This window comes from Leucoraja erinacea, chromosome 6, assembly GCF_028641065.1.
Source record: "Leucoraja erinacea ecotype New England chromosome 6, Leri_hhj_1, whole genome shotgun sequence".
NCBI classification, from domain to species: Eukaryota; Metazoa; Chordata; class Chondrichthyes; order Rajiformes; family Rajidae; genus Leucoraja; species Leucoraja erinaceus.
The window spans coordinates 54,573,074-54,587,836 of NC_073382.1; the positions used below are offsets into that span (position 1 = coordinate 54,573,074).

At 42.6% G+C, this 14,763-nt stretch overlaps 1 protein-coding gene across 1 annotated transcript in view; it reads right to left on the minus strand.

The window, feature by feature from the left end:
* LOC129698154 (E3 ubiquitin-protein ligase SH3RF3-like) overlaps window positions 1–14,763 on the minus strand; it is a 279,328-nt gene that overhangs the window by 105,515 nt on the left and 159,050 nt on the right. The window lies entirely within an intron of this gene.

A 14,763-nucleotide genomic window follows, 5' to 3' on the forward strand; every position in this document is an offset into this window, starting at 1 on the left:
ACAAACACAGAAAGTGGCCTCTGATGGGCTAAAGGTGAAAATAAATCATTCATTTGCAGATGAATAATAGACTTTCTGGTCTCCATCACAGAGAGAGCACCTCACGTTGATGCACACTGGTATTCTGCTTCCATTTGAACCAACATAAACCAAATTTTAATCTTGTCCATTTATAAATCTCAAGAGAAGAGAATATGGTGGCGAAGGGGGTTGGGGAAGAAAGGCGGGGCTGTGTCGCAGAAAAAGCACAGCCCAGTGCATGCCTGTAAACGTCCTGCATTTCGATGTAGGCTCAAGGAGCTGCAGTTGCTGGAGTAACTCAGTTTTTGCTGCCTGAGGTGCTGTTACGCCAGCACTTTGTGACAGCATTTAGTGTACAAAATCATGTGAGGAATAGAGAGGGTAAATGCAACGAGTCTCTTGCCCAGAATAGGTAACTAGGTGGTGGGGGAAAGATTTAAGAGGAACCTGAGGAGTAACATTTTTATGCAAAGCATGGTGAGTGTGTGGAACGAGCTGCCCGAGGAGATAGTTGAGGCAGAAACTATCGCAACATTTAAGAAACATTTAGAAGGTACATGGATAGGACAGGTTTTGAGCGATATGGGCCAAATGCAGGCAGGTGGGACTGTGGTATGTTGGTCGGTGAGGGCAAGTTGGGCCGAAGGTCCTGTTTCCACACTGTATGATTAATTGCTATGTGTTTTTTGAAAGATACAACACAGAAAAACACGTGCTCAATACTTGCAGGTTGATTCAATTTTGCAGTGATAAATAAAATCAGTGAACTTCATGATAATAGTGTTGTTGCTATTGTAGTTGCAGGCGCCTGTCTGAGAAGTAACATACCACCCTCCACCACACCCCACCCCCCCACCCTTTCCCGCTGGCCAGTCTTGGCTGATCACAGAGCTATCTGCTGAGAGCCAAAAGCAGACTTGTCTTGCAGCTTGCTCACGACATTCAGCCAGTGTGGGTTGTTGCAGCCATATGTAAACCAGAAACGCCTCGGCTTTAACAACGTTGCGCTGAGCATACCTGGGAACATGTCCATCTACACTAACCCCACCTGCCAGCGTTTGGCCCTACAAATATTTGCACAAGTATTAATCCTTTCTCCCCTTTCCCTCCCCTCCATTTCACAGTTTTTTTTTAACGGATACACGATTCGCAATTTTTCGATCCGCGAGCTTAAAGGGGCTGTCCCACTTTGGCGACCTAATTGGCGAGTTTAGAAGAGTTTGAAAAAATGACATGTTGAAGACCTCCTTCAACTATGTAGAAGACCTCCTTCAACCTCGTTCGACTATGTTGAAGACCAGCTACAACTAGCTACGACTAACTTCGGGAAAATTGGACACCCAATAGTGGAGAGTGAAGACGACATCCTTCGATCTCCTTCGATCACCCTTCGACTATGTTGAAGACTATCTACGACTACCTTCGACTACCTTCGACTACCCTCGATTACGTATGACTAACATGCTGACCTTCTACGACCTAATACGACTAAACCTACGATAAAAAAAAGTATAGATTTTTTTTATATGGTGACCTTTTTTTGCTCGCGGGCATATTTTAACATATTGAAAAAAACGCCGCGACCTAGCTGAGGCCTCGAGTATGCGGAGACCACTCTCGAGCATGAAGGAGAGTTACGAAGACTTCCTACGACCTTGTGTCGACCATGCTGCGAGTATGAGTCAAGGGCAAACTCACCAGAACTCGCGAATTAGGTCGCCCAAGTGGGACGGCCCCTTAACAATTTGTATCTCTTTATAATTTCCGGGCTCACAACTGTCTCTTCATCTCTGCCTTTGTCCATCAATCTGCATATCAAAATCCCCCTCACCTGTGTTCACCTATTACTAGCCATGCTCTGTCTTGCCCCTCCTCTCTGACAGCCTTCATTCCCACCCCACTTCAGTCAGCCTGAAGAAGGGTTCCGACAGGAAATGTTGCCTTTGCATGTTTCTCCAGTTTGCTGCCTAACCTTCTGAGTTACTACAGCACTTTGTGTAGTGCTTATGTCATAAGTGATCGGAGTAGAATTAGGCCATTCAGCCCATTGTCTACTCCACCATTCAATCATGGCTGAACTATCTCTCCCTCCTAACCCCATTCTGCTGCCTTCTCCCCATAACTTCTGACACCTGGTCAGAGGTTATGAAGAGATGTTTAAATGATCACTGATGGGCCTAAAAATGTAATCACATTTTGTACTGTTGGTTTATCTTAACTTTTTATACACCTCAAGATCGCAGCCGAAGAACTGGCTCCAGTTTTGCAGTTCATTTTCCAACAATCACTTGACTCAGGCGATGTTCCGCTGGATTGGAGGAAGGCTAACATCACTCCTCTCTTTAAGAAGGGTTCAACCACCAACCCAGCGAATTATCGTCCTGTTTCATTAACAAGTCCTTGCTGCAAATTGCTGGAGCATATCATTGATAGTAATCTGATGGGTCACGTGAGCAAACATAATATTCTTGCTGACAACCAACATGCATTTAGGAGGCATAGATCATGCGAGTCTCAGCTTATCCTGACGACAAATAACCTGGCCAAGTACCTTGATAGTAACGTCATCACGGATTTAGTAGTGCTGGACCTTTCTAAAGCATTTGATGCCATCCCAAACCAGAGACTGCTTCGGAAGCTTGACTTCTATGGTATTCGTTCCAACACGAAACGATGGATTTCCAGTTTCCTGACAAAACGTCTTCAGTGTGTGTGTGTGTGAACGGAAAGAGCTCCAATTGGCATCCAGTGTTGAGTGGTACAGTACTCAGGGCACAGTACTTGGCCCACACCTATTTTTGCTTTACATAAACGACATCCATGAAAAAGTCGCAAGTACGACCAGACTTTTCGCAGATGATTGTTAGCTGTACCGTCCAATTAAGTCAGCTGACGATGAAGATGCTCTCCAAAAGGATCTCGATACTATGGTTGAGTGGTCACAACAATGGGGCATGCAGATCAACCCTTCCAAATGTGAAACTATGCGTGTCACCAGAAAGAGGAATCCAGGCGAAACATCTTACAATATACTTGGTGCCACCCTTGAAGAATCCAAACAAACCAAGTATCTTGGCATCAAATTGCAGAATGATCTGCGTTGGAATGGTCAGAGTCATCATACAACGGTGAAAGCAACAGGTGTCCTAAACTTTCTGAGGCGCAACTTTCATCATTGTTCAACTTCTGTCAAGAAGAGGCTATACTTCACCCTTGTTAGACCTCATTTAGACTACGCAGTTGCAGCATGGGACCCATACACAAATAAAAACATTTCTTCCATCGAACGTGTCCAAAGACAGGCAGCTCCATTTGTTACTAACACCTATGAGAGAGAAGCGAGTGTCACCAAACTTCTGAATTCTCTGGGGTGGAACCCTCTCCAAGGCAGACGTGAAGCTCACCGTTTGACCTGTTTTTACAAAATGTTAAATGGTCAGCTCGACATAGATTACAAGACCAACACCAAACCCAAAACAATTGGGAGCAGACGAGGGCATTCGATCCAATTTGTGATCCCAGCTACAAAGACAGATGTGTACAGCAATTCGTTCTTCCCCCGCACAATTAAAGCATGGAATAATCTCCACCCAACTATAGTTACCCAACCAGATGCAACTAAATTTAAAGTAGCTCTTTCTTCCCAATAACCCTTTCTGGCTTAAGCCCTTCCTTCACCACCATTTAAATTCCATTTGGAATATTTTGGAGGACCAAGAAACCAAGAACCAAGAACCTAATGATCTAAATTTACAATGCAGGCCGCAGCTCACTAAAACTACATATCTGGGCATTATCACATTATTGCATGAAGGAATTTACAATGTACAAGTTATTTTTTACATTTATTTTTGAGATCAGTATCAATGGTTAGGTCAGTATTCATTAGCTGTCCCTAATTCCCCTTCAGTAGTTGGTTGTGCAATCGAGGAGAGGAGAAGATGGAGGGAGGGATGGATCACAGATCAGGGGATAATCACTGAGACAAGATGAGGGATGTGGGTCAGGTAGAGATTGTGAGGGGGAGAAGGCAGTGGATCAAAGGAGGAGGAACCGAGGAAGGCATTAAGGGAAGCAGTTTTATTTTCCCAAAATAGACTTTATTCAGAATGACAGCACCAGCAGAATTACAGCACCAGTGATCCAAGTTTGATCCAGACTACGGGTACTGTCTGTACGGAGTTTGTACGAACACTCCGTGACCACGTGGGTTTTCTCCGGGTCCTCCGGTTTCCTCCCACATTCCAAAGACATATACTGTAGGTTTGTAGGTTAATTGGCTTCAGTAAAAGATTGTAAATTGTCCCTAGAGTTACGGGGTGACCTTTATCTCTAAACTAAACTAAACTAAACATACAAAATAAGAACAGTGCAAACATTCTTTTGACATTCTGTTATTCGGATTAGTTTATACATTCCTAAGTGCTATATTCGTTAATGTTTGCAAACTATCCTGATACCAAGCACCCTTGCCACTCCTTTTGCCCCCTGTGTCGATATCCCTTCCCTTGTTTGAGGGGTGCACCACCAGACCCTTCACCCCAATGTCCCACAGTGGAAAGACGCTAGACTGTGGTCCTCCCCCTCAGAGGCTTGGCGGAAGCAGGATGTTACCCTGGAGAGCCGGGGTATCCCTCATCCTCCAAGACTCAAGCAATGCTTGAAAAGTGCCATTGCTTCTTAGAGTTCCCGTCACCTCCTCCCCAGCCCAACCCCATCAGCTTCCAGGTGTCCTGAGCCTTGGATAATCCAGCCTGAAGTCTGCAAATTCAAACTCATGGTTAAACCTGAGGACTGTCATTCCTTAACATACAAAGGGATGTCCTTCTGGAGTGAATGTATTCCTACAATCGATGCGAGGTATTCATGGCAACAAAAAATCATAAATCAAAGCTACATACACCAAAGGGCTGATAGTATTATTGCAAAAATTCATAAATCGAGAATTATTTATTATAATTACTAATCCATCTGTTGGAAGCCAATTAGCCTGACATTAAATTTGCCTTGCTCTGAAGAGAGCGCCTCGACTCGAAATGTTGCCTATCATGTTCTCCAGAGATGCTGCCTGACCCGCTGTGTTAATCCAGCACTTTGCGTCTTTTTCTGGTTAAACCAGTAGCAGGCATGTTTTTGCTAGTTTGGTGCCAGGTTTCCTATTTTAAAGATTACCCAGTCCAAAGGGTTCAAATTGCATTCTCACCCCTTTCAACATGCCTTCAAACCAGGAGATAAAGGAACACAAAAAAGATCAGAGCAACATTGCTGATTGCTATATGGGTTTTTTGAAAGCTTGGCCAACTAAATCCCAGTCCAGCAAAGATGCTGGAGGGATTTCAAGCTTTTAAATTATTTCTTATCGATCGGAGCTGTTTACATTTGTATGTGTTAATCTCATATTATCTGCAAGTTGTCTGAGTGCTGCAGTTTATGCAGCCAAATTAATCAGTCTGCCTGTCTGAATGAGCTGGCGAAATATGCATCATAAAAAGCCAGCAGATGTCATCTGGTTGCCTCACTGCTTCTTTCTTTTAGCCCCCAGTTTGCTTGTAGTCCTGCTATTCACATCAATAGCACAGCCCAGTACCAGCTCCCTTTCATTATGTATTTTGCTGCTTCTGAATGCCTGGGTGCCTACTCTTTGAACGGTAATGAACTACACTGCTCCAAATTGTGTCATAAGAAAACGGTGCATAAAGTTTAACCCTTTAAACACCAACAAGGTAAATTATCTCAGAGAAATGGCAACACAGTGGGGCAGCTGGCAGAGCTGCCACCTCACAGCACCAGAGACCGCGTTCGATCCTGACCTCGGCTGTGTTCTATGTGGAGTTTGCACGTTCTCCCTGTGACTGTGTGGGTTTCCCCATGGGTGCTCAGGCTTCCTCCCACATCCCTAAGACGTGTATGTTTGTAGATAAATTGGCCTCTGTAAATTGCCCTCAGTGTGCAGGGAGTGAATGCGGGAGTGGGATAACAAAGAACTTGTGTGAACGGGTGATCGATGTTCGGCATGGACTTGGTCGGCCAAAGAGCCTGTTTCCATGCTGTATCGCTAAACCAAAGTAAACTAAACTAAAGTAAACTAAACTAAACTAAAACACATAATTAGACCAGGAGGTGTAAAGCAGGGAGTACTAATTAGATTTAAATCATGGTAGACACACAATGCTGGAGTAACTCAGTGGGACAGGCAGCATCTCTGCAGAGAAGGAATGGGTGACGTTTCGGGTTGAGACCCTTTCACAGATTTAAATCAGGTGCAGACTAACAATTTGGTAAAAAGTGTGATTGCCACAGATGGCAAAAAAAGGAAAAAATTTTTTTTTTAAATATGTCCAACTCTTGCAAACTTTTGAAGAAGTAAAGTTTCCTCCATGGGAAACCACATTTTAAAGCTACGGGGGTTGGTTGGTACAATTACAATTTATTTGGCGTAAGAGGTTCACTTTTTCAAAAACTCACCAGCTCTAATAGATTTTAGGGTGAAAAAATGGGGGGGAGCGAAGGGAGGGGGGAAAGAGCTATTTTCTCGCGACTGCACTGATTTAAATCCCATGATAATCACTCAGATTGTGAAATACTCACTCGGGTAATGTTGGGAATGTTTGGCGGCAACTTCGAGATTAATGGCCAGACCTGAAAAACGTGACATGCATCGATTCCTAAGGACACAACCACCCATAACTCTGACAATCTTGCAACACCTCACTGGAGTGATCACTGAGATGTTTGTTCTCAGGAGCAGGAATTGAGCCCACAACCTTCAGGATCAGAGGTGAGACAACATGACAATATTATTCTCTTTACCACTGGACATTCAAAAGTCAAGATTCAAGAGTGCTTTATTGCCATATGTCCCAAACAGAACAACACAATTGTTACTTGCAATAGCACAACAGAATATGTAAACCTGGATAGTGGGTGGTGCTCCGGTACTTCCAACATGTGGAACGGACATTTTTTCTCTTTTTCTTTGTAAACGGCGCCAAAAGATACTCTATCAGCCAATATGTACTCTACCAACTCCTTAGCCCCTCGTGATCAGGAAAAGTGATGGCTATCAGAGAAATAATGGGAAGCCAGAGATGTTATTCAAACTTCAGTGTGTTCTTCTCACTGTTCACATGTTGCACCCATAATTAGGCCCCAAATCCATCTTGGAGAAGGATGCTGACCTGATATGTAGCCTGTCCATTCCCTCCCCGGATGCTGCCTGGCCTGCTGTTACTTTAGCACTTTTTGCTCAAGATTCCAGCATCCGCAGTTTTGAGTCATTGAGCCATACTGCATGGCTCAAATTGCCCTTCCCGACCAAGATGCCCCATCTATACTAGATGCACCTGCCTATGTTTGACTCATATCCCTTTTAAACCATTCCATTCCTTTCACTTGCTAAGAAGCAACTTTGTAAAAAATCTATAAATGTAAACTTCATTGTTCAAACCTCATAAACATCCAAGAGGCACAAATCTTCCAATTTTCGTTCGCTAACAGCTTTTAAAAAATCAGATGGCAGTCTTTTCACCCTGCAGTTTAATTAAACTAATTATGCCAGGCCCAAAGATCACAGCCATCGAGAATGTCAACACCTTGGTAATGAAAATGTTGTTTCCGTTCCCTGCCAAGTATTGGTTGATTGCAGAGAGCAGAGCAGAGCAGAGAACCAAACTAGAAATGTTCAACTATAAATCTAGAATTTGTTCTGTTGCTTGGATAAAGCATTACCATCAAATGGGTATGACTGACTATCCATTGTTATGTACATCTCTTTCTATCACAACTCTTTTATCTTTATCTCATATATTTTCTCTTGCCTTTGTCCAACCATCTGCCTATCAAAAATGTACCACCTGAATCCACCTATGTTGCCTGGCCCGCTGAGTTACTCCAGAATTTGTCTTTATTTTTGCTATAAACCAGCATCTGCAGTTCCTTGTTTCCACCTATTAGTTGTCAAGCTTTGTCCTGCCATCAGATTCCTCCACCCCTCCTCCTCCACCGCAGTCAGTCTGAATAAAGGTCCTGACCCGAAACGTCATCTGACAATGACAATTAAAATTGAATCTGAATCTGAATCTATCCACGTTCTCCAGCGATGCTGCCGGGCCTGCTGAGTTACTCCAGCAGGTTGTGTCTTATTTCTAGAAATATTATACTTTTACTAAAATATAGCTGAATTATTAATAATAAAAAGTGTATATGTGTGGATGAGACTTTGGATGAAAGTGTAACTGATCTCACTGTGTCGTTGAAACACTGTCAAGATCCAATCAAAATGTTGTTATAAGTTACCAGACGTTTTTGGTTCAATCTGCTTAAGTAGATCACTCATCTTTTCATGCATCACCTGCCTCAGTTGCGGCAGACTTCAGATCTCAATTTGCAACCTCAGAACAGCAGTAGCCAGGCCAGTGGATGAGGTGTTACAACTGAACGGCATTAGTGGCACAGCCGGTAGAGCTACAGCCTCACAGCGCCAGAGACACGGGTTCGATCCTGACCTTGGGCACTACTGCGTGAGTTTGCACATTTTTCCTTACACTACGTTAGTTTCCCCGGGTGCTCCGGTTTCCTCCCACATCCCAAAGATGTGCGGGTTTGTAACTAGCCTCTGTTAAATTGTCCCTCGCATGATGGGAATGGATGAGAAAGTGGGATATCATAGCTCGCGTGAATGCGTGATCGTTGGTCGACGTGGACTCGGTGGGCCAAAGGACTTGTTTACATGCTGTATCTCTAAACTAGTTTCAATGTCCTGAAATAAATGCCTCAGCTTCTGATGATTATTTAATGATATCTGCTGTATGGATGACTGATGAGAACAGCAATAGATTCCACTGAAACACCTGCTTGGGGATCAGGGTACCGGATTACAATGAGGAATGTCCATTTGACTGTGTTACAATAACAAGACTCTTGCAGAGTAGAGAGTAGACAGCTGACCTAACAATTCAGTACTGCATTCTTAAATATTCTGTCTGGCTGGGATTTCCCATCTACAACCATCGCTGCACTATTAAAACAAAACAAGACCAAGAAGTGTTTTTTACTGTCATATGTCCCAACATTTAAAATTTGCAGTAGCACAACAAAAGAAAGTATGGATATATGTAGATATATATACAGTATATATTGCTGCCTTACAGCGGAGGAGACCCGGGTTTGATCCAGACCATGGAGGCTTGTCTGGATGGAGTTTGTACGTTCTCCCCGTGACCTGTGTGGGTTTTCTCCGGGATCTTTGGTTTCAGCCCACAGTCCAAAGACTTACAGGTTTGTAGGATAATTGGCTTTGTATAATTGTAAATTGTCCCTCATGTGTGTGGGATTAGGTTAATGTCCGGGGATCGCTGGTCGGAGCGGACTTGATGGGACGAAGGGCCTGTTTCTGCACTGCATCTCTCCAAAAACCAAAGGTTACTACCCTGTCACATGGGAGGCCTCGTCCCCCAACGTAATATTCCACCACTCACCCATAGCCCCCATGGGAGGCCTGGTCCCCCAACGCAACCCGTTCCCCAATGCAATATTGGTTTATATTGGTTTAGCGAAACCAGTTCCATATGGGTTTATAGCGGGCCACAGGTGAGGGTAGGAATGAGTTTCAATTATGTCAGGGCTTTGTGTCACTTCTGGCAATTTAATTCATGTTGACAGCTAATTGACCACATAGTGGACAACCTGCTAAATTATCACAGAAACTTAGTTGGAACTTCAGAATACAAATTAGCTGGGCCTGCAGTGTTACATGAGGATTGTTGCTGAGATCTGCTACTTCCATATTTCCATAATGCATGCTTAAAGCATATGCTGCTAAGTCAGGTAATTTAGTGATAAAAAACGTGTTCTTCTGACTTGCAATTAAAATGGGAACCGAATTAAAACTAAAATTGCAGGACAAAAAAAGGCACTGCAATGTGTAAAATGCAGCCAGTGCTTGCAAAAAAACCAACTGAATTACAAATCAATTCTCTTTTAATTGCTTTGACAAGCTAGGACTTCATTCCTTAGAGTGCAGGAGACTGAGCAGTGATCTTATGGAGGTGTATAAGATCACGAGAGGAATAGATAAGATGAATGCAGAGTCTTTTACCCAGGTTAACGGAATGAAGAACCACAAGTTTAAGGTGAAAGGGAATAAATTTGATGGGAATCTGAGGGGCAAATTTTTCTGCACAAAGGCTGGTGGATATATGGAACGATCTGCCAGTGGAGGTAGTTGAGACAGGTACTGTCCCAACATCTGAAAGGCACTTGGACAAGTACATGTACAGGAAAGATTAAGACGAAGATGGGTCAAATGCTGGAAATTGGCACTAGCTTAGATAAGCATGGACTAGATGGACAGAAGGGCCTGTTTTCCTGCTGCAAGACTCTGTCATACACCACTGGGAACAACAAGGATCAGATTGTCCTGTTTCATATACAGATCATATTGTCCTACATTCATATATCAACTCTACTTTTTTATGTTTGAAGAATAAATCTTCACGTTGAGATTAGATTCTTTCTGCTCTGCACACAATTTAGGTTCCAAATTGGTGCCCGCTAACCATTGAAAGGATGGTCATACGTATCACCTCTGGTAATCTTTCTGCTATCAAGACAAGTGTAATACTGTGGTTTTATTGCAGAGCTCATCAGCAAATCCCAGTCAATCAAAACCTAATATAAAGAAAGAGGTTTCACAACTTCCCTCAAGCTGTGAATTGAATTTCAATGGCTGTCATCTGCAGAAAGGTACAATGCGTGAGCAATTAATCTCTGGAACAGAATTAATTAATTCCACTTCTTGAAAATGAAATGAACATATAAATCACAATGAAACATGTCAAAATCCCAGATATAGGTACCTATTTTCACTTTCTGCCGATCAATGGGGTTTTTGTCTCATTTGTGGGAAAACAAAGGATATTCTACAATAACAAGAGCTCTGCCCCGGGAATTCAGAAATGTGCTTTTCAAATGTTTTTAACCAAGAAGATTAAACATAATGACATCAAAAGGGTCTCAAGTTACGTTCTGTTTGCTTTGGTTTAGAACTTTCTCTCATTCAATATTCTTGTGATTACAAATTTATGTCTGTCTCACATTGGCACTGTCCCATAAGATTAAAAGTTAATCAACTGCTTGGCTCCACAGAAGATTGATTTTGACAATGTATCCTTGGGTGATATCTGAGTCAGCAGCAGTCATTTTATGATCAGCCTCAGATTTAAAACTGTGCAAGCGCACTGCTATTAAACAGCAAATATTTTTTTGGTGCACAAAACATGAAGGATCCTACTTCAAATCTATTGTTACTTACCTATCAGCGTCAGCATATTTCATGATAACATGGGAAATCGGCACCACGTTGCAAGATTTAAACAGACGCAGGAGAAAACCGTTGTTTCCACCTTCCCCAAGTGAAAATTAAATATCTGTCTCTTAATCTTGGGGCAAGATTGAATTGTGCCTTTTTAATATCATTCAATTTACAAATTATGCAAAATTCCTGCAGGAAATGGACCTATTTAAACTCAGTTGGACGTTGCATTTTTGGAAGGAGCTCACATGTGTTACCTTGAACACCCATTGTCATGGTTCAAACATGAAGCAGACTCGATGGGGCAAATGATCTAATTTTGCTCCTACGTCATATGGTGCTATTGTAACAGTCGTTGTGTGCACACCATTTGGTGAACCTGTCCGCTCTCTTAGCACTTTTCCTTTCACCCCATTACAAGAAGGATGTGGAAGCTTTGGAATGGGTGCAGAGGGGTTTTACCAGAATCATGCCTGGATTAAGAGTATTAGCTACAGGGAGAAGTTGGGCAGATTTGAAGTGCTTTCTTTCGAATGCTGGAGGTTGCGAGGAGACCTGATAAAAGTATATAAATTATGAGGGGCATAGATAGGGTAGACAGTCAGAATCTTTTTCCCAGGATGAAAATCATCAAATACTAGAGGGCATAACTTTAAGGTGAGAGGAGCAAAGTTTATTGGAAATGTATGGGGCAATTTCTTTTACACAGAGGGTGGTGAGTGCCTGGAACACGCTGCTGGGGGTGGTGGCTGTCACAGATACATCAGAGGCATTTAAAAGAACTTTTGGATAGGCATATAAAAATCCAGGGACTGTGGCGATATGGTTTCTGGGCAGGTAGATAAGTGATGGTCTTTGCATCATGTTGGGCATAGATATTGTGAGCCAAAGGGCTTGTCCTTGTGCTGAACTGTTCTACATACACAGCGTCAACAGCCCAAAAGGGAAAAAGGGGAAGGAAATGTCTCAAGTGAGAAATAAAAATCAAAATTTAATTATTGGAACCCACACCTTTACCCAGGCTGACAGAACGCTGGCTGGAATGGACAACAGAACATTCTCACAACATTTGCAACATATTTGTAGAATGCCCAAATCTAAAATATACCTAAAATTAGTTTGCAGGAGGGTTATTCATGGGTGGCACAGTGGTGCAGCAGTAGTGTTACTGCCTTACAGCGCCAGAGACCTGGGTACGATCCTGACTACGGGTGCCGCCTATACGGAGTTTGTACATTCTCCCTGTGACCATGTGGATTTTCTCCAGATTCTCCGGTTTCCTTCCACACTCCTCAAAAATACAGGATTGAAGGTTAATTGGCTTTGGTAAAATTGTAAATTGTCCCGAGTATGTAGAGTAGTGTATGGGGTGATCGCTAGTTGACACAGACTCGCTGGGCCGAAGGGCCTGTTTCCATGCTGTTTCGCTAAAGTAAAGTATAGTCTATTAAACAAAGGCTGATGCTTAGACAGTACATCCAGATTCCTGTCAACAACCCACGGGGCATTCTGAAGATAGATAACTTAATCTAACTAGTCCCATTAGTTCTCATCTGAGCTAACATGAAATATGATCTGTAGAAACATTGTCAACAGAAATATCTTTCAAATCCTCAAGCTACTATGGTGGCATTTTAACTCATCGCTATTCTTTGTTTGGCACTCTGGATTATAACCTAACAACATGGCTTCCATAACCATTAGTTTTGATTCTCCAGCTCTCAACCATAAATAATTTATAAGGTACCTTTTAAGTGATACGAAGTTAAGGGAGTCCTAACATTAACTAGAATCCATGTTCAGCTGGTATTTCCCTAAATTGGCAAATCATGGTAAAAACGCGGTAAAAATTGTAAATTGTCCCTAGTGTGAAGGATAGTGTTAACTGGTCGGTGCGGATTCGATGGGCTGAACGGCCTCTTTCCGCGTTGTAACTCTAAACTAGATTAAACTAAACTAAACAAAACACGGTGACGATAAGATTAGCAGCGTATATAGGTTAAGAAGATGGTAACTTTACTCAAGTACAACAGGTAGGGCAAAGGAGAAGTTACGGAAGGCGGTGTTCCTGAATACGGAATTCTTTGCATTGTAACGCAATAGTTCCAGAGACAACAACCAATGTCTGCAATGAGGGCGAGGTGAATCGGACAGCACCCTGACTTATGGGAGCACAGTGCAGAAGCCGGATAAGAGAGGGGTGAAAGTCTCTAGTGATCATGTCTCGTGGCTGTGCTTCCTGACTATGAGTTTTTTAAAAACAACACAGGAAGCATTTGTTCATGTGGTTCCAGTTTGACAATAGATACATGGATAGGAAAGGTTTAGTGGAATATGGGCCAAATGCAGGAAGGTTGGTCGATTGTACAAGGGGCATCTTGGTTGACATGGGCAAGCTGGGGTGAAGAGCCTGTTTCCTTGCTTTATGACTCTATGACTATAATGAAAAGTCCAAGATGGAAATTGGAACACATTAGTGCAACCTATGGTAACATTTTTTAAATGCAGCTCTCCTCTGTGGAAACAAGATATGAATTGGCACGATTGCTACCTGGGCATTGGTTTCATTTTTCCAGTTAAGCATCTGAAATGCTGCTGTGCCAAATAAATATTAATTTACATTTTTTTAATCAATGCTGAAATAAGGAATCTCCACCCAATCCACAGTGTGATCACCTTGCAGCTACTTGGCAACTAAACCTCCCATGGGAGCAAAAGCAAAAGAGATATCAGGAATTCAGCCTACAATGCAAGTGTAGTTATTATACTTTTATTGACTGTCAAGTTAATCTTGGCTTAAATCACATGGTAAAAAGTTCCAGGGAGTCAACTGTCCTGTATTCCACATACAGATCCTAATTGTCCCTCAGCCAAAAGGCTGATGCATTCATTCTTTTTAATATCCTGTTCAATCTGAAGTTAAGTCTAGGACTCCATATCCTCTGCATTAGAGGCCACTTCCCTCAAACTATTAAATCTTGCCTCTCACCAGATCATGGTTTAATGGAAACTAATGAGCAATGTTTTCACTCAGAAGGTGGAGGGTGTATGGAATGAGCTGCCTGAGGAGATAGTTGAGGTAGATACTGTACAGCATTTAAAAGACACTGGACAGGTACATGGATAGGAAAGGTTTATTAGTTTAGATAGTTTAGTTAGCAGTTGGTTAGTTAGGCAGCATCTCTGGAGGACATGGATAGGCAACATTTCAGCTCCAGACTGACTGAATCAGTCAGAAGAAGGGTCCTGACACGAAATGTTGCCTATCTATTCCCTCCACAGATGCTGCCTGACCCGCTGAGTTTGCTTAGTTTAATTTAGTTTAGTTCATTGTCACATGTGCCGAGGTACAGTGAAAAGCTTTTTGTTGCGTGCAATCCAGTCAGTGAAAAGACTATACATGATTACAATCAAGCTGGCCACACTGTACA